At 42.0% G+C, this 19,665-nt stretch overlaps 1 pseudogene; it reads left to right on the top strand.

The window, feature by feature from the left end:
• Positions 1–936: 936 nt before the first annotated feature.
• On the top strand, positions 937–2,227 carry LOC105522177 (annotated as a pseudogene).
• The last annotated feature ends 17,438 nt before the right edge of the window (positions 2,228–19,665 follow it).

The following is a 19,665-nucleotide window of genomic DNA, read 5'->3' as shown; positions in this document are numbered from 1 at the left end:
CGCGCCTGGCCAACTTGCATTTTTCAATGACAGCAAGCTTTCAGCTGGGAAGTGAGGCACTCGTGTCCCCTCCTCATAGACACTCCTCATCAAACCACAGGGTCTTATAAAGCCCCATTTATTTGACTACGGAGAAGAGAGGGAGACCCCTTTTCATTCCTGACACTGCAGGTCTATGAGGCCCCAACTGCTCTTCCATCCTTCTCTACTCTGCAGTCCTCTTATATAAACTGGGAAGGATGGGATGGTCACTGGAGTGGTAGCAGGGGTGGCTCTGCCAGTGCTTAACAGAGGACAGCGTTTGGCCATATATATTACATTTTCTATCATTTGTCAGTTCAGAGTCTTGGAGTACTTTCCGGCTCAAAATAAAAAATGTCAGCTCATTATTTAGCGGATGTACTTTAGGAAATCATCAGTACCATTTATCAGATATTTTTATTTTCCTGTTAGGCACTTGGTAGCATTACCTTCTTGGAGTTAGGTAAGGCCATGCTTTAGCCAGTAATTATTTTATATTGGGAGGGAAGCTTTAAGAGCTTGAGTGTCATTGACTTGATTCCCGTGTTCATATCTAGTGATGGTGGAAGAATATATCCAAATGGAGCCTCCATTAGGCCAGGTCTTCATGTGTTTGGGATGAGTCAAGCCTCCTTGTGGTCTTTGTGTTGAATATGTGGTATGAGTGGGAAATATATTTTGTGTGTGTGAAAAGCCACACAGATTTTTGAGTGATCTGTCACTGCAGCAAAATCTAGCTTGGCCTGACAAATACAATGTTGTTGCAATTAAACACGAGCAGCCAGGTCACAAGCTGATCAGGACTAGAAGATGCAGATCCGCCCTGCCCAGTGCCACCTGCCCCATGCCTGTCCCCTCTCGGAGGCCCGGCCCCCTTTGTCTGTGTCCATCACACTGTGTGGAAGCGTTGCCAGCATGTCTAACAAACTGTCCTATAAAGTTGGTGACATCGACCTGGCCGCCTGGGGACACAAGGCCCTGGATATTGAGGAGAATGAGATGCCGGGTCTGATACATGTGTGGGAGCTGTATTCAGCCCTCAAGCCACTGCAGGACACCCATATCGCTGGTTGGCCGTATGTGACCGTGGAGATAGCCGTCCTCACTGAGACCCCTTCTGTCCCTGAATGCTGAGGTACAGTGGTCCAGCTGCAACACCTTCTCCACCCAGGACCAGGTGGCGGCTGCCATTGCCAAGGCTGTCATTCCAGTGCATGCCTGAAAGGGTGAAACAAGCAAGGGGTACCTGTCATGCATCCAGCAATTACTCTACTTCAAAGACGTACCCCTCAATGTGATTCTGGATGATGGTAGCGACCTCACCAACCACATCCACACCAAGTACCCACAGCTCTTGCCGGGCATCCAAGGCATCTCCGAGGAGACCACCACCGGGGTCCACAACCGACACAAGATGATGGCCAAGGGGATCCTGAAGGTGGCTGCCGTCAACAACTGCATCACCAAGAGCCAGTTTCACAGCCTCTAAGGCTGCCGGGGGTCCCTCATAGATGGCACCAAGAGGGCTACAGATGTGATGATTGCCAGTAAGGTAGCCATGGTGGCAGGCTATGGCGATGTGGGCAAGGGCTGTGCCCAGGCCCTGTGGGATTTTGGGGACCCCTTCATCGTCACCAAGATTGGCCCCATCAACCCGCTGCAGACTGCCATGGAGGGCTATGCAGTGATCGCCATAGACGAGGCCTGTCAGGAGGGCAACATCTTTGTCACTGCCACAGGCTGTGCTGACATCCTCCTTGGCCAGCACTTTGAGCAGATGAAGGATGATGCCATCGTGTGTAACCTTGGCCACTTTGACATGGAGATCAATGCCAAGTGGCTCAATGCGAACCCTGTGGAGAAGGTGACCATCATGCCCCAGGTGGCCAGGACTGGCTGAAGAGCGGCACGGCAGCATCCTGCTGGCTGAGGGTCAACTGGTCAGCCTGGGCTGTGCCATGGGCCACCCCGGCTTTGTGATGAGTGACTCCTTCACCAACCAGGTGATGGTGCAGATTGAGTGTGGACCCACCCAGACAAGTACTCTGGTGGGATTTACTTGCTGCCCAAGAAGCTGGATGAGGCAGTGGCTGAATCCCACCCGGGCAAGCTGAATGTGAAACTCACCAAGTTGACCAAGAAGCAAGCCCAGTACCTGGGTATGTCCTGTGATGGCCCCTTCAAGCCAGATCACAACCGCTACTGAGAACCATGCCTGCCCTTCACCTTCCAGCTGCTGCCCTTGCCCAGGCCCCACCTCTCCTCTGTAAGAGCAAATGGCACCAACTTTGGGAGTGGTTTGTCAATGTCCACCATAGACTCCCTGGTGCTGGTCACGCAGTTTTTGGCCTCTGCTGCACCCCTCATATCATTCTAAGTGTGGCAGGGGGAATCAAAAGACCCCTCCTCAAGCCCTGGTCAGGATGGTGGTACAAGGGACATAGCCACAGGGAACAGTGAGCTCAGTGGTCTTGGAACTGCTCACTAAGTCAGTCTGTCCTAAGCCTGGGAATTGGTAGTGGAGTCACAAAACCTATGTACCTTACCACCTAGACCTTCACCTGGCCTGTGGATTTATACCCATGTGCTTGGTTCAGTGGTTCCTCAGCCCATGACAGAGGGAAGGAGCTATATTCAAAGGTAAGGAGGAACTATTTGAATTTTCCTGAGAGCCTGGCTTGGTGCTAGGCCTTCTCTTAACCCTCATAACAATGAGATTGGTACTTTTAGTCTCTATTTTACAGGCGTTAGAATAGACCGTTAAGGGACAACTGAGAAAGGACAGAGAAGGGACAGTCAGAGGTAGAGAGGGGCCAGAAAAACACAAAGACAGCATATATCTGCCATCTTTTTGTAACAAGAGGGTTCCTATCACAACCCTGGGTCCAAAACAGAGTAATCAGATTTATAATATTTATATAATGTTTATAATCTTAAATAAAGCAGGAAGGTGAGTAAATAAAAATCTTGGTGCTTAAAATAATTTTGAGGCTTTATTTTATAAATAATCCACTGCCAACAATGTATGGTATGAATAAGGGGGTATAGTCACATACCAATAAAGCATTGAGAAGATGCTGCAGTGTGTGAGCTGCAGGTAACTTGCAGTGTGAGGGCTGCAGGTAACCCCTTGGGCTTGAAAGAATGAGTAAAGAGGGAACTCTTGTCTTTTCAGACATGTCTCTTGTAAATAACCTTTTTTTAACCTAATCTTAGACTGTCATTTAATAGATGAATTTAACTCATTTATAATTAAAAAAAAAAAAAGAAGAAGAAGATGCAGATCTTCTCTATGTGAGATGCTAACAGGTACCCAGACTGTGCCTAACATCCTTCTTAGAAGAGCAAAAACATGTGCAAAGGAAATTGACAGCAATGGAGTCAAAGTCACACAGGTGGTAAGGTACAGTCTTTACAAGATATCTGTTTTGATGCTTTGCATATCCAGGTTTATATTTTCTGCCCTTACCATATTTTCTTCAAAGTTATTTCTGTGATGAATATAAACTTAAAATAATTTAATTATTAGCTACTATTAGTAATTTTTTTAGTTGATCTATGTTGCCTTTAAGGAGCTGTATTTATGATTATGGTTTCTTTACTGAATTCTGGTAGCAAGTAATAAACACGTCCATGTTTGTAAACAGAGCAAGTTGGATTTTGAGGGGATGAATATGTGGTGATCTAATTGGCCTCAAGGCAGTCAGAGATATAGCTTGGCAAGCAAGCCAGTGGAGGTAACATCTCCCACCGTGGAGTCAGAACAAATACCACTCCTTGCATAGCACCATATTGAATGTATTTGTACTAAGTACATATCTAAGCGATTATGCATGGAAATACCCTAAATCATAATCTTTCCCCTGTAAAAAGTGATCTAAACAGTGACATGGTTATATTTTTCAAAGCACACTTGAGAGAAGGAAATTGTGACCTGCTCAGCTGTGTTTCTGCATTCTCAGGTTGGGCTCCCAGGGATCTGCTGGGCTCCAGATCTGGCTGCTTGAATATTCAAGGTCTGAGATTATTGCTTAGTTTTTCCTGCTTTTTGAGCCAAATGTGTGATAGAAATCACCCAGCCCTTCATTTTGCCATGTTCCAGAGACATAACATGGAGTAAAACATTCAAGAATTGTACATGGGTGTCACTCTCTAAATATAAAATCATAGACCACATGATTATTATTCTGAATATTGGCAGTTTAAATGGAAGGTTACTAATTATTTTGAATATTGGCACTTTAAATGGAAGGTTGTTTTGAGCAAAAACTACCTACTGCAAAATAATTTGTGATCCAACAGACATTGGCCATGTGGAACTAAATCTGGGAGAATCTCTGGTCTCAAACTGCTACTAAAAGTTGCAAAATTGAATGGGCAAGTAAGTATGGTCATTAAAATGTAAGTAGATGAAAATTGGATAATTGCATGCTGCTTTTTATCTTGACACATATTGTATTAAAAGTTACTGTGTAGAAGAACCATTTTCTTGGGAAATAAATAGATGAGAAGATTAAAGAAGTGACTCTTTCTAAACCATGTAAGTGGGAGGAGAGCAGTTGAAAAGCACTATTTTACTGTTCCTACAATGCCCAGCTCAGGACTGGATGCATAACAGCCACTCAATAAATATTTGTTGAGTCTATTAATGTATGAATGCAAACAAAATTCCTATCTTTTCATTAAAATGGAGTGAGTACAATAGAGGAAATTATTTTAAAATGTAGTCCAGTATCCAAAACAAATCATCTCAATTTAGGTCTTCATTAGCATAAGAGTACATTGTTTTTATTGGTTTTCAAAATTTGTTTAATGATCATGACATAGGATTATTTGTGGTATATTCCCTAGGTTGAGTTAATGTAAAAAAAAAAAAAAAAAATCTTTCTCCACTGCCTTGATATATTTGGCATCCTTTCTGTGAAGTGCTCGAAATATCATTTTGGGGGTACATTTTAGAGATGTGAAGGGAAATGTCTGAGCTATAAAATCCAAATCGGGATCTCCTTTTTAGCTTCAAGCTAAAGAAAGAAATTCATCATTGAATATACATGCATCTCACATGCTCTAGGGTCTGGTAGTGTTGGAGATTGTTTACATAGTGTATGTAGTTTTATGTTCAATAAATGCTTTCTGATCAACAGATGGACTAGTGAAATGCTTCAAGGTAGTGTGCCCATTCATTTGGAGTTGTCTATTTGATCTGTAGAAGGTAAGATACACAGAAACCTCCCACCGCTGGGTAGGGTTTGGGACAGGGCAAGGACGTGTGCTTATGGTCTGCAAGCAAAGATTCCTGATGGAGAATTCCCTTTATAGTGAAAGCTGGGTAATAACAGCTTTTAAAAACTTCAATTTCCAATGTCAAGAGGCTTTTTGAAGGAGAATCTCTACTGGAACCAAAGAATTCAGCCTAAAATTCTAGAAGACCCAGGGGCCACTTATTGTGGTGTTTGTTCTCCCTGTAGCAACTTTTCTTTCCTTCCCTCCACCCCACAGCCCCCAGCAAAACACACAGAGGTCACGAGCCACGATTAGCTTTGGTTAAGCTTCAGTTTAGATTTCCTAATATGTAACCACCAGCCCTCTTTTCCCCTAAGGGACATCCTATTGATTCTCTAGGATTCGTGCATTTTAGGGTATTTTGATATTTTTGCAGGGGATAAAGCTCAGTTCCCAGGTGAATCTCACTGTTTTCTCCTCTTGTGTTTCCATCAAGAAACCTAAATTTTGTCATTATATAATTCTGTTATTTCTTTTAGAGACGGGGTCTCATTCTGTTGCTCAGGTTGGAATGCAGTGGTGCAATCACAGCTCGCTGCAGTCTCTAACTCTTGAATTTAAGTGATCCTCCACCTCAATCTTGGAGTAGCTGGGACTACAGGCATGCATCACCATGCCCAGCTAATTGTATTATTTTTTGCAGAGATAGAATCTCACTATGTTGCCCAGGCTGATCTCGAACTTCTGACCTCAAGTGAGTCTCCTGCCTCAGTCTCCCAAAGTGCTGGGATTACAGGTGTGAACCACCACACCTGGCTGCATTGTAGAGTTCTAATTACAAAGAGAAGTGAAGCTAATAGACAAATTGCCTGATACATTCAAAGTCACCGACAGCGGACTGGAGTTGGGATTAGAAGTTTGTTCTTGGCTTTCTAGTTTCCTGCTCAGCTTCTTGTCCGTAACCAGCATGATAAGAGGGGATCTCTGGTGGTCACAGCTTCCATCACACAGTGGTTTGATTAATAGGCCAACACTCATAAAGTGCGACGGTGGTGCCACGATAGAGGAAATCCCAACAAATGCTGGTTTCTGTTATTGTTACAATTGACTTATCATACACCAGAGCATATTTTTCTTGCTCTGACCCAAAATACTAAGGCTATTTACCTGATAGTCCTTTTGCTTCCTGTTTAGAAAAGAGCACATTAAATATATTTTTAAACATGTACTTCATCACATCCTTGTTACCCACAGCACTTCACAAAGCAACCTTCTTTCATCCAAACTCTGCTTCCACTTCCAGTCATCAGCCGAGATCATTGTTAGTCCCTCATAATGACCCTGGGGTCTCAGAGACAGTAGGATTATCAGGGAAAAAATTTATCCAACTGATGATTTCCTATGTAGCTACTATGTATCAACCCCTTACTACAGAGAAGTTCCCAAAGCTAAACTTCAGAAATTTATAGGTGAGTATCAGACCTCATTTTCTCATTTCTGGGGAGTGGGACACCTAGGACCGAGGTGACAGGTGACCTTAGCACAGTACTCTCTCCCATAGGTACATTTGTGTATGCGCTCTTCACTTTACCCTTATTTCCCCAGAGTTTTAATTTAATTTTAATTTTAAATTGACAAGTAAAAACTGTACATATTTATGGTATGTACATATCATATCAAACATACAGTTTGATATGGTATAATATTTTGAAATATGAATGCATTCGAAATGGCTAAATCAGGCTAATTTACATATACATTACATCACACAGTTATATTTTTTTTTCTGGTAAGAACACTTAAAATCTACTCTCTTGGCAATTTTCTAGAATACAATATGTACGTTGTTATTAACTATAGTCAACATATTGTACAATAGATCTCTTGAACTTATTTCTCCTATCTCACTGAGATTTTGTATCCCTTGACCAGCAATTCTCCACTTTCACTGCCCCCGTTCCCAGCCTCTGGTAACCATCATTCTACTCTCTGCTTCTATGAGTTCAGCTTTTTTAGATTCCACATAGAAGTGAGAACATGCAGCTTTTGTCTTTCTGGGCCTGGCTTATTTCACTTAGCGCAATGTCCTCCAGGTTCATCTATGTGGTCACAAATGACAGGATTTCCTTCTCTTTTTAAGGCTGAATAGTATTCCGTTGTGTATACATAACATTTTCTTTACCTAGTCATTTGTTGATGGACACTTAGGTTGATTTTATATCTTGGCTATTGTGAATAGCGCTACAATAAACATGAGAGCGCAGATATCTCTTAGACATACCGATTTCATTTCCTTTGGATATATGTTCAGTAGTGGAAATGCTGGATCATATGGAAGTTCTATTTTTAATTTTTTGAGGAACTTCCATATTGTTTTCCATGATGGCTGTGCTAACTTACATTTCCACCAACAGAGTGCAAGGATTCCCTTTTCTCTTCATCTTCTCCATCACTTCTTATCACTTCCTTATCTTTTTGGTAACAGCCATTCTAACAGGTGTGAGGTGATATTTCATTGTGGTTTTGATTTGCACTTCTCTAGTGATTTGGGGCATTTTTTTTCCATATACTTATTGGCCATTTAAATGTCTTCTTCTGAGAAATGTGTATTCAGATCTTTGCCTTTTTTCAATTGGGTTATTTGTTTTCTTACTATTGAGTTGCTTAAGTTCCTTATATATTTTGGATATTAACCCCTTTCTCAGATGAGTGATTTACAAATATTTTCTCTCATTCTGTATGCTGCCTCTTCATTCTGTTGACTGTTTTCTTTGCTGTGCAAAAACGTTTTAGGGAACACAGACATGAAACTGGGAGTTGATGGCACAGAGAATTTGCATTAAAGCCAGGAGAGTAGGTAAGTTATCTGACGGAGAATATAGATCAAGAAAGGAATGAGGACCAGGATGGATTCCTTAGGAATTTAGAGTTTGGGTAGAGGAGGAGGGGCCAGAAAATGATACCTAAACCAAAACAAAACCAGCCAGAAAATAGGAAGAAATCCAAGAGAATAGAAAACTTCCTGGATGGAGCAATCCCACGGGTTTTCAAAGATGAGATGAATACCAACTAGAGTCCGTCAGCTTTACGGACATGAAAGTCAACAGTGATTCTATGCATCTGGTATTTTAAGTATTCATCAGACAGAGATAGCTGCAAACTTTTAGCCTGAGACTTTTATTTTCTAGTCTTAGAATTTTAGAGGATTTCAAATTCTAAAATGGTAACTACTTAACATACACTGATATTCTGTTTTCATTTTATCATGCATCCCACTTATAAGCTGAAATATACTTATGCACTTAAATAAGATTTTCCTCTGACTAAATTGCCAATCTCCTGAGAAAAATCTGATAAACTAAATTTTAATTAATCTCCGTTATACCCTTCTCATCTTTCCTCGAATGAATTAATTTTTTCCCATAGCAACTTAATACCTAGTTCACTTAGACACCAACTTTCACTTTAGAGCCTGTGCTTGTTTCTTGCATTTTCTGCATATTGATTTTTTTTTTTCCAAAAAGATCATATTTTTAAACATAGGTGCTTCTTGTCTAAGATCTAGGTGATTCTAGATTCTAAGATTTTGATTCTCTATTTTTCACCTTTTATTAATCCATTTGGAAAATATTGAGCACTTTCTTTGTGCTGAGTTCTGGCATACAAAGATTAACAAGACACCATTCTTGCCATCGCAGCTATCAACCAAGCAAGGGAGACAGACCCGTAAGTGGACAAGCGTAATTCAGTACCTAGGAAAGGGACACTGGATCTCCAGGAAGTTCTCAGTCACACTGCAGCAGCAATGCCTGTTGTAATACTGTTGCTTTTTGTAATGCTGTCTTGATCCAGTTTTGAGGCCCTCACTAGAGACTGATCAGTTCCCTCTTGGCATCTGATTAAGTCCATACCTCGACCACCTTTCTTATTGGGGTCTCACCCTCTGGGGCTCCTGGGTACCCATGTTTATCTCCCTGGGGCCAGGTGCCAGACAACTAGGGACAGATTCAGTGCCTAGGAATCCAATAAAGTATTCAAATTAGTGAACCCACAAGCAACCTGGAAACCCAGCTAAGCCCACCTCGTTTGCCATATATAAGCTGTCTCTGACAGCCCCAGCTTGCTCTTACCCTGCCCTTTTGCAAGCCCCTGTGTGGCCCTGCTGACAGCCTGCTCTGGTTTGGAGCTGTAGGTAATAAGTTCTATCTCTCACCTCTGAGTGTCTTTGTGTTGTGTCCTGACATTGAAAGAAACTTTAAATCTTACACAACACCAGGCTGAATCTTACATCCGTTTAGGTATTGGATAGGTGAGGAGTTGAAGTCAGAGGAGAAATCAGCCCAGGCAAGGAAGAGAGTAAACTTGTGATGAGTTTGCAGATGCACATATGGGCACCATCCAGACACTGAAAGTCATGGAGAACACTCAAGCAAGAAGGAGTTACAGGCCTGTGGACAATGACATCTCAGAGGCAGGAAGAGAAGTGCAATCCAGGGAGATGACAGCAAAAATACACCCCGAGAAGTGTGACGCAGCAGTGTGTGGTAGGATCTGATGGGTTCCATGAGTCTTTAAGGTAGGGAGTGACCGGAAGTGTCAAACGCGGGGAAGTTGTCCAGAAAAGTCAGCACGAGAAAGTAGGTATTGAACTGGGCAATGAGGAGGTGGCTGGTGGTCCTAGAAGAGCAGTTTCAGTATTGTGGCTGCTGCACATGCTGGTTCATGATGGTTTGAAGTAGGGGCGAAAGGTGAAGAACTAGAGTTAGTGAGAGCAGAACAGTCTGTTGAGAACTTTCAGTAAAGAGGAGAAGAGAGAAATGGGGATGTAAGAGTGAGAAAGTACATGTGGAATTCTTTCTCTCTCTCTCTCTCTCACTCTCTTTTTTTTCACATGGGAAATGTTTGAGCATGTTTGAAGCGCCGGAGTTGCAGGACAGGGATGGTTGATAGAACCAGGTGCTGCAAGAAGTGGTCAGGGCAGGCCAGATGTAGTGGTTTATGCCTGTAATTGCAGAGCTTTGGGAGGCTAAGGTGGTAGGATCACTTGAGCCTAGGAGTTCAAGGCAACACAGTGAGACCCTGTCTCTACAAAAAAGTTATTCGGGCATGGTAGCATACACCTGTGGTCCCAGTTACTCTGGAGGCTGATGTGGTAGGGTTGCTTGGACCCAGGAGTTCAAGGCTACAGTGAGCCGTGTTTGTGCCACTTTACTCCAGCCTAGGCAACAGAGTGAGAACTCGTTTCAAAAACAAAACAAACAAAACAAAACAAAACAAAAAAGAGGTGGTGAGGGCAAAGGTAGAAGAAGGGGCTGGAACCAGAATTGCAGAGATCCTGCTGTTTAGAAAGTGCCTGGTAATGTATGCGTGGGTATATAGGGTCAATCCTCATTGTGAATCAGATTTTTGCAAATTCACCTACTGGCTAAAATTGATTTGTAATTCCTGTTAGAAGAAAAACTTCAGGCAAATTAAATTTAACAGAGTTTAATTGAGCAAAGGAGTCATGAAATGGGCAGAATAGGTTCAGAGAGGACCCATGCTACTGTGTGGTCGGAGAGGATCTATGAACAGAAATAGGAAAGTCATGTTCAGAAAATGGAAGGGAGATACAAAAACAGCTGGATTGGTTACAGCTTAGCAGCGTTTGCCTCACTTGAACATGATGTGAACAGTTGACTGCCTGTGAGTGGTTGAAGTACGATTGCTGTGATTGGCTGAGACTCAGTCAGTTATTGCAAGATTAGGTGATAGTCTGTTTACACGTCCAGTTAGGCGACGGTTCACTTTGCACTGAGAAATCTTTAGGATAACCTTAAAATATATAAGGAGGCAGCTTTAGGCAGCTAGACTTAATGTAACACTCTCAAATCAATTCTCTGGGTGCTTTTAAATTCATTCATAGACATACACAGAATGGCAAAAAAATTGGAGTTGCACAATGTGCATATCCTCAGCTGAGGCTGAACAAGACAATGGTCTTGTTTCAGCTCCCTGAATTGGTGTCCTTTTCACAATCTATGTAGTAACACATTTTTCCAATCTGAGGGCTTTCTGATGGAGATTTTGCTGTTTAAAATGGCCCTCAATTGTAGTGCCGAGGTGCTTTCCAGTGTTCCTGTGTGAGATGGCTGTGATGCGCCCTGTGGAGAAAATATGTGTATTAAATGAGCCTCATTCAGCATAAGTTATGGTGCTGTTGGCTGTGAGTTTAATGCAAAAATGAATCAACAATATAGATTTTTTAAAGTGTATAAACCAAAATTTTGTATTGATTGATGAAAATGTGACTGCTACTACCACAAATAATGAAAATCAACTATATACACACGTATGCACACACGTGTATGAGTCTATGTAAGCTGTATAGATGCCTCATTTACTGACTCAGTTAATCCTCACGTCATTCCTACGTGGTAGGTCATTTCATGATCCCCTCTGTATCAATGTGGGCTTGAAGACTCTGAGAGGGCAATGATTTTCCCAGTGACACAGACCTGTAAGGCAGGGCAGGGATAGGAACTTGGGCAGTGTGACTCTGGAGCTGTGCTGTTAACCACTTCTGCCATATGCCTGTTGGTGTCTGGATCTAAACTAGGAAAGAGGCTTAAGAAAGGCTTTTGTTAGCACTGTTTGTCATTTGGAAAGTACAAGCAGAAAAAGCACATGGGTTGCCTGACCCTGGCTTGGAGATTGGTGGTGTGAGAACAAAGTTGAAGCATATGAGTGTTGAATGTATTGTCCAGAAGGACTCAGAGTGGAAGGACTCATGAGTCAAGGATCAAGAGTTAGTTATTATTTAAACAAGTAATAAAAAACAAACAAAACACGAAAGAAAAGAAATTATATTGAGCCCTTGCCAAGTACCACTGTTCTTGGCCCCAAGATTATAATGGTTCATAAAGCATGATTCTATCCTCAAGAAATATAGAGTTCCAAGGCACATGCAGGTAACAGCCCGACAGTGACACGTGTGCCCTGCAGCCCCAGAAAGACATCTACCTGGTCCTGTGAGTCCAAGTGGCTTCCCATAGGAAACGCCACCTGCATTCAGTTGGAGAAGGATGAATAAGATGTGTGACTTTGAACCTCTTGAAACTTTAGATGTCTCAACTTTGAAATGAGGATCAAAATAGTTTGACATAGGTTGTTACGAGAATTAAATGTAGTACTTTAGTGAAGCCCTTAGCATGGTACCTGAAACATACTAAGCCCTTACTAGAAGATGCTATTACAGCAATATTATATAGTAGGTGGAGAGCAGAAAGAAGGACGTCTAAGGAAGGTGAAGAAACCAAACGAAGGAAGCAACACGGTTCATGACTGTGGGCTGGGCAGCAAACAGAGCTTTTGGTGGGTACAGCGATGGCCCAGAATATGGTGGGGGTAGCAGTGGGGAGGCAGAAAGTGGCAGGGCCAGATTTCATCCACATCAAGGAAGGATGGATTTTTTAATGAGATGTGATTTTCAGGGCAGAGCTTTTGAGTAAATTAGAAGCACAGGTAGTTAACAGTGAATTGTTAGGCCAGGTACGTTGGCTCACAGCTGTAATCTCAGCACTGTGGGAGGCCGAAACAGGAGGATCACTTGAGCTCAGGAGTTCAAGACCAGCCTGAGCAACATGGCAAAACCCCATTTCTAAATAAATAAATAATAAATAAACAACAGTGAGTTGTTTCTATAACTGTGCTGGTTTCCTTGACTCATTCCTCCATGAGATACCTAGCTTCCCAGTTTAACCTCCTTCCTATCACCACATTTATCTACATATTCAGATTAGTTTTATTCTGGGTCCTCAGGGAAAATGAGCTGGTTTTATCATCTCTGGACACTCCATTCATGCATTCACTCACTCACTCACTCATTCAGACTTTATTAACTCTCTTGTGTCAGGACTTTCTTCTGCATGATGAGGGATACACAGCGATCAAGATGGAGGCACTCAGAATCTTGGCAGAGAGACAGACAGGAAAATAAATAATAACAGCTGTGGGAAGTGGCGGTAAGAGATTGATAAGAAGAAGTCCTTGGGGGAACATAGATGAGAGATGGGATAGAGGATAAATGATAAGGAATCCAGTGAAATGGACACGTGTTTCTGAGATCTGGAGGTTCATGCTTGACCACTGGTACTGACCAGACACTTATGTTTTGGCAAATCTCTCCTAAGACGATAACATCGTACATTTGTGGGAACTAGGATAGAGCACACCCAGTAAATACCATACAAGGTTGAGTTTCCTAACCTCCTAGAATCTGAAGAAAGTTTAACCTTTTCCCTAGAAGTACAAATTTTTGATGTAAAACAATCACTGACCTACTAAACTCCATTCATGGCCAGGTATGGTGGCTCACACCTGTAATCCCAGCACTTTGGGAGATGGAGGATTGCTTGAACCTAGGAGTTTGAGACCAGCCCGGATAACATAGTGAAACTACGACTCAACAAAAAAACTAAAAAGTTAGCCAGGCATGGTGGCACATGCTTGTAGTCCCAGCTACTCGGGAGGCAGAGGTGGGAGAACTGCCTAAGCCAGGGAGGTTGAGGCTGCAGTGAGCCATGATCGTGCCACTGTACTCCAGCCTGGGTGACAGTGAGACTCTGTCTCAAAAAAGGTAAAAATTAAAATTAAAATCCATTAATTGCTGACAATTATAAATTTTTCTTTGAGTGATAACGTTGTATAGAATGTTCTACCTCTTCAGCAAAGAAACCATCAAGCCCTCAAGGTCAAGGACCTATGTTGTAGCATCGTAGAAGGGGATTTGGGCCAATACAGCTGCCAGTTATCTCCACTCACCTCTGCTCACCATCATGACTAGCTCCCAGAATCAGTAGTGTTCTGATTGAAACTGATCTTTCCAAGTAATGAGAAGGATGCGTTGGGTAAGCAAATGACTTTCCAAGAAGACAAAAGCAACCTCTGTTGACAAGTAACACAGACTACCTTGTTTTCAACAGAAGGATTCAAAATACGATTGCAAATGTACTGATTAACACTGTAAGCTGGGTTGGGGGTGAGACAATTTGTCTCAGGAGGGTTGAAGCACGATATGATTTTGAGAAATATCAACCCCACTTTTTAAATTAACTTATTGACAAAATACTGTCAAGATCCTTTAAGGAAACTACATCTATGGTAAAAGTATTCTATATGTTTTTGAAAATAGCTTTATGCTGCAGATGGTAGGAAAGAATAAATTAACTAAAATATCTTTAATGTTCTTTTCTAGCACTGTGACTAGTAAAATATATTTCAAGCCCCAAATAAAAGAGTTGATATGAACTTGATCTATCTCAGGTAACCAATAAGCATTTCAGACTCTCATGTCACGGATTTTTAATGGTCGTAGAAGGGATTTTTTAAAATATTTTACACTCACTAACCCCATCTGCTTCAATAAAAGCATTGCCCTAAGCCTTCAGTCATCTTTCTAGAGGCCTACTGCTGCTACCTAGAGTTCACAGCCAACATTGATTACATTTACTACGTGGTACTGAAAAATCGATTCAATATTAGAAAATTGTGAAAATGATAGAAATTTAATATGATGCCAACCTACTAATTCCTGTGAGTTCAGGAACAAAGGAAATATTAGTAGGTGCAAATATGGTATCACTAGATAAAATTCCACTTTATATTCTCCCCCAATCGGGCAACTCTGGTGAGTAGCATCTTTCAAACATGTTCTTCAATCACATTTGAATACATACATTTGAATCTATGAGTGTGTCTTTACCTAAGAAAGGAAAGTCCTCTTCAGGAAGAAGCCCTGTCTTTGCAAGTAGAAATAATTGACTCAACAGGCATAATGTGATTCACTTTTAAAGTATGTTCTTCCATATGACACTTGGGTAGTAACAGTAACGATCTTTCTTATTTTATGCTCCACTAGGGCATATGTGGCCAATTGTATCACCAGTGTATGTCTGGATTACTTTCTATTACTTTCTATTGATAATTTTTAATAACCGAAGACATTTGGAACTGGAAGGCAGTCAGTGGTGCTTGCAACAAAGCAGGGGCAATTAAGATGGGTGAGGGTTTTAAGCTCTGCATTGGTCTGTGCACATCGGGAGAGGCAGTCAGCCATTAAAAAAATTAAACCATTTGGGTCTTGGGTTAAGGTCTGCGAACTGTTTAATGTCATAATTGCCTGCTGCCTCAATCATCAAACTGAATGAACTTCTAAGTTGAAATGTCATAAACGCTCAGTGTAAAGATTTATATAACCCAGGTATCCGACCTACCGCCAAGCCGTGCCTGCGGCAGGGAGTGTTTGTTATGTCTTACTCAACCTTTTGGGGAAAAAATAAATAAATCCGGAAATGTGCTTGTTCTGGCAATGATCAAAACATTAAGAACCAATTCTGTTACCTGTATGGTGTGTTCAGATTCTGTAATAAACATATCCATTTCCTATAAAAAATAATTCAGATACAAATTCCTTTAGTAGAAAATGTCATGTTTTCCCACTGTATATTTAGCCAAAATGTGATAGGAATATTTTTAGTTAGAGTAAATTCTTTTTTCTGAAGAAGCACATTATTTTGTGATTATCAGTTACATTTTGATCCTCCCTAAAGAAAAATCCAAATTTCATCATGTGTTTATTGTAAATGTGTGCTAAATAACAAAGCAATATTTTGTAGTCAGATATTTGGAATTTCTCCTTTTTATATAATATAGGATTATTTTAAAGTCAGTGATTCATATAACTCAAAATAATGCCACATTTTGCTTGCTATACAGAAGTAAAAACAAAATTTCAGAGACACTGTGACAAAAGTTCTCTTAGTTCTGCCAAACCAATATGTACTTTTCAAGTCATAAGAATTGTGTTCAGTAGACCCTTAGAAATCAATAATAAAAATAAAAATAAAATGAGCAAAAGACCTGAACAAACCCTTGACAAAGGAAGATATATAAGTGGTTAAGAAGTATGTGAAAATAAATTCAACATCATTAATTACTAGGGAGGTGCAAATTAAAACCACGATGAAATACCACACATGCCTTCGTATGGCTAACATTGAAAAAGGCTGAGAATACTCAGAGTTGATAAGAATGCAGAGCGTTTGGAACTCTTATGCACTGATGGAGGGAGCATGTATTAAGAGCCGGTTACATTACATGCTGACACAAATGAGGAAGCACAAGAGGATGTCCCTGCCCAGGAGACGGCTAGTGTGCCAAGGAAGCTGATCAGGAAAACAGATGATTCTCACACTGCGTAAAGTGTAGCGTATGCAGTAGTTCCTACAGAAGTCCTTGGGCTGGTTTTGTGCCAGATAGGGCTAAGGACAGAAGGCAGGCAGGGGCCGATGTTAGGTGGCATGTCAGCTGAGCCTGAAAAGACTAGGGGTGAGTCAGAGAAAGAAAGAAAGGAGGGAAAATAGATCACCAGATCACCAAACACAAAATGATCGATATTTTTAAAATATAGTAGATACAGGGAACTTTGGGAAGCCAGAGGGAATAATAGGGGTGGGCAGAAATAGCAGGCAGGAGGCTACAGAGAAAGGCAGGAATTACATATTTGAAGTATGAGGTATGCTGCCATGCTGAAATATTTGGTCTTTTTCCTGAAAGCTATGAAAATACAATAGAGGTTTTAAAGCTGAGAAATGTGATCAGATGTGGCTTTTGGAAAGACCGCTCTTTGAGCAGCATTGAAAATTGATGGGATGTAGGTCTGATGGAAGACAAGGCAGTCAACTGACTATTTAAAAGCCACTTATAATTCACTATAACCAATATGGAGTTACCTCTTTCAGTGATCCAGGTCTTGATATCTGGAGGTTGCCACCAAACACGTGTGTGTTTTCTCTTTCGATGTTTGTTTTCCTTCCTGAAAGCTGTACACTGTATGATAAAAATGCTGAACATCCCTCAGCAATGCTACTGAAGAAAGCAAACTTACGCAGATGATGGCAGCATTATTTTGCCAAAAGATCATAGTATTCAAAATAACATTTCATCAGAGAAAAACTACCTTCCATCAAAGACCATCAGAATCCAAGGAACCAAGCAGCCTGCACACCCCCTGCTTGTTCTCAGCAGTTTCTGTCTGGCATGCCTCAATGGACCCTGGACAAAAGACCCTCGAATCAGTGAGACTGAAGAAGAAAGGCAATTTGAAGCCTCTTTCCTCCAGTTCAAAAGGCAGTTTCTAAAGTGCTTGCAGCAAATCAGCTCATGGTCAAAGTGCACACCAAGGAGAGACATCAGATATGGGTCACAAAGGCTGTATGAAGCAGATTTGAGTATGTCAGTCAGAGTCTGCCTGGAAGACAGCTCATGCCCGGATGGTTCATCATGGGTGTCTAATACAAAAGCAAGTTACAGAGGTATTAGAACATCTGAAAACAAGGAAAGTGAAGCAATCCAGACATTGACAACTGCAGGAAGCTATTACCATAACAAGGGTTGGAGGGGCAAAGAGAAGGGATATATGTACATATATACCAGGGTCCTGGAGCTGGGGCCTTTGAGGGCTGATCTGCTTGGTGAGAACAGACTTCCAGAAGAGATAAAGCCCATGCTGGAAAAGCCTGTGGACACAGGGAGGAGTTACGAATACCATGGCTTCACCCCTCCTCCACCCACCCTCTAATTTCCTGTAAGTGCTTCCATTGGCTGAATCGAACAGGAAGCATTGGGTAAAGGCTTCTGGGAAGTGTAGTTTGCATTGTTAGCCCACTATTCTACAGGGCAGGGATGGGCTTCCTGGGCTGGGGTGGGTACTTGAAGGCAAAGGAATTACCTATGAAGTCAGTTGATCTTGGCATGTGTTTCCTGTAGTAAACAAAGAGCAGTTAGAACCTGCTAATTTGCCTGTTTTCAATGAGAAGACAACATATTGTATAGTTACATTGATACGGGAGTTGGGGAGGAAAGTGCTGGGTAGAGAAAGGCGAGTTCCTGGCTAGGGCTCCACTCCAACAGACCTAAGTGAGGACAGGCACTCCTGCTTTCACCCCAAATGTTGCATTTTCCAAGACCACTCTGGCCTGCCACGCCCCCATCCTGGGCTGAAAACCTGAGACCCTAGCCGACAGACAACACAGGCAGCCAGACATCGAGAGGAGCACATGACCAGCAGAAGACACAAGTAGCTGGAGGGCGAGAGGATGTCAAGGGAGCATGCCAGCAGAAGAGCACACCAACAGATGCCCGCACACCCTCAGGCCATTGACTGGCGGGACAAGGCAGAGTTTGACTGAGGCAGTTAGAGGAGAGCCGGGGCCCACGGGAAAAACCATCTCCCTTCTGGCTTCCTCATCTGCTGAGAGCTACTTCCACTCAATAAAATTTTGTACTCATTCTCCAAGCCCACATGTGATACAATTCTTCTGGTACACTAAGGCAAGAACCTGGGATACAGAAAGCCCTCTGTCCTTGTGACAAGATAGAGGGTCTCATTGAAATGGTTAACACGAGCTGCCTATAGACAGCAAACTAAAAGAGCACCCTGTAACACATGCCCACTGAGGCTTCAGCTGTAAACATTCACCCCTAGACACTGCAAGAGGGTTGGAGCCCCACAGCCTGCCCACCTGTGTGCTCCCCTAGAGGTCTGAGTAGTGGGGCACTGAAGAAGCAAGCCACACCCCCACTGCACGCCCTGCAAGGGAGACAAGGGAACCTTTCCCATTTCAATATCAGAAGGTCTCAGGGATTTTCCAAGGGTGTCCTCTAACATGCTTCAAATTCACAAATACAGTTCAAGCAAACTATGTTTAGTTTACTTAACCGCAAACAACCTTCAGTTTTCTTACCCACAGTAGGTACACAATAAAGTTTGCTGAATGAGTAATTTTAACACGACCAGGAGACAGGGGTCCTCTTACCTTAGTCACTTACGAAAATCGGATAGCAAATTTAGAGCTCAGTTCCCAAAGTTCCTTTAACTACAAATAGAGATGACTTCATCTAGAGGGAGAGATTAAATCTTGGAGGAGGAGGAGCTTAGTGAGGATGTTATGGAAGTAGGAATCTAGGTACATGTATTAATACAAAGAGGTAACATCAACTGTGAGATATCCTATGATAATTAATACATGATTGTGAAATTTTTAGAAAACAAATAATTCAGTGAAGTGAACAACAGTAAAGAAAAGGGACAAAGAAAATGACTGGCGACCCTCTCACTACCTCCTTAGTCAATGAAATATTTCACTGTCCTGTTTGTTTTACCTCACAAGAATAATGGCTTATTTCACTCAAAGGCCCACAGATCAATGACCTCAGGACACTTTGCTGAACTTCCTCTTCCACATCTACTTCAGCACTGTTCCGGGGTCTTCTCTGGTCTCCTTCCTCTCTGATCAGCCCCTGACTCTACCCACTTTTGATAATTTTCTTTCTTTTTGTGTTTACTGATCCTGTATCTGCCCCCCAACTGAAATTGAACCC

Source organism: Colobus angolensis, unplaced genomic scaffold (assembly GCF_000951035.1).
Source record: "Colobus angolensis palliatus isolate OR3802 unplaced genomic scaffold, Cang.pa_1.0 Scaffold42, whole genome shotgun sequence".
NCBI classification, from domain to species: domain Eukaryota; kingdom Metazoa; phylum Chordata; class Mammalia; order Primates; family Cercopithecidae; genus Colobus; species Colobus angolensis.
Note: the sequence above shows the minus strand (reverse complement) of the source record. Positions and strands in the feature narration are given on the sequence as shown.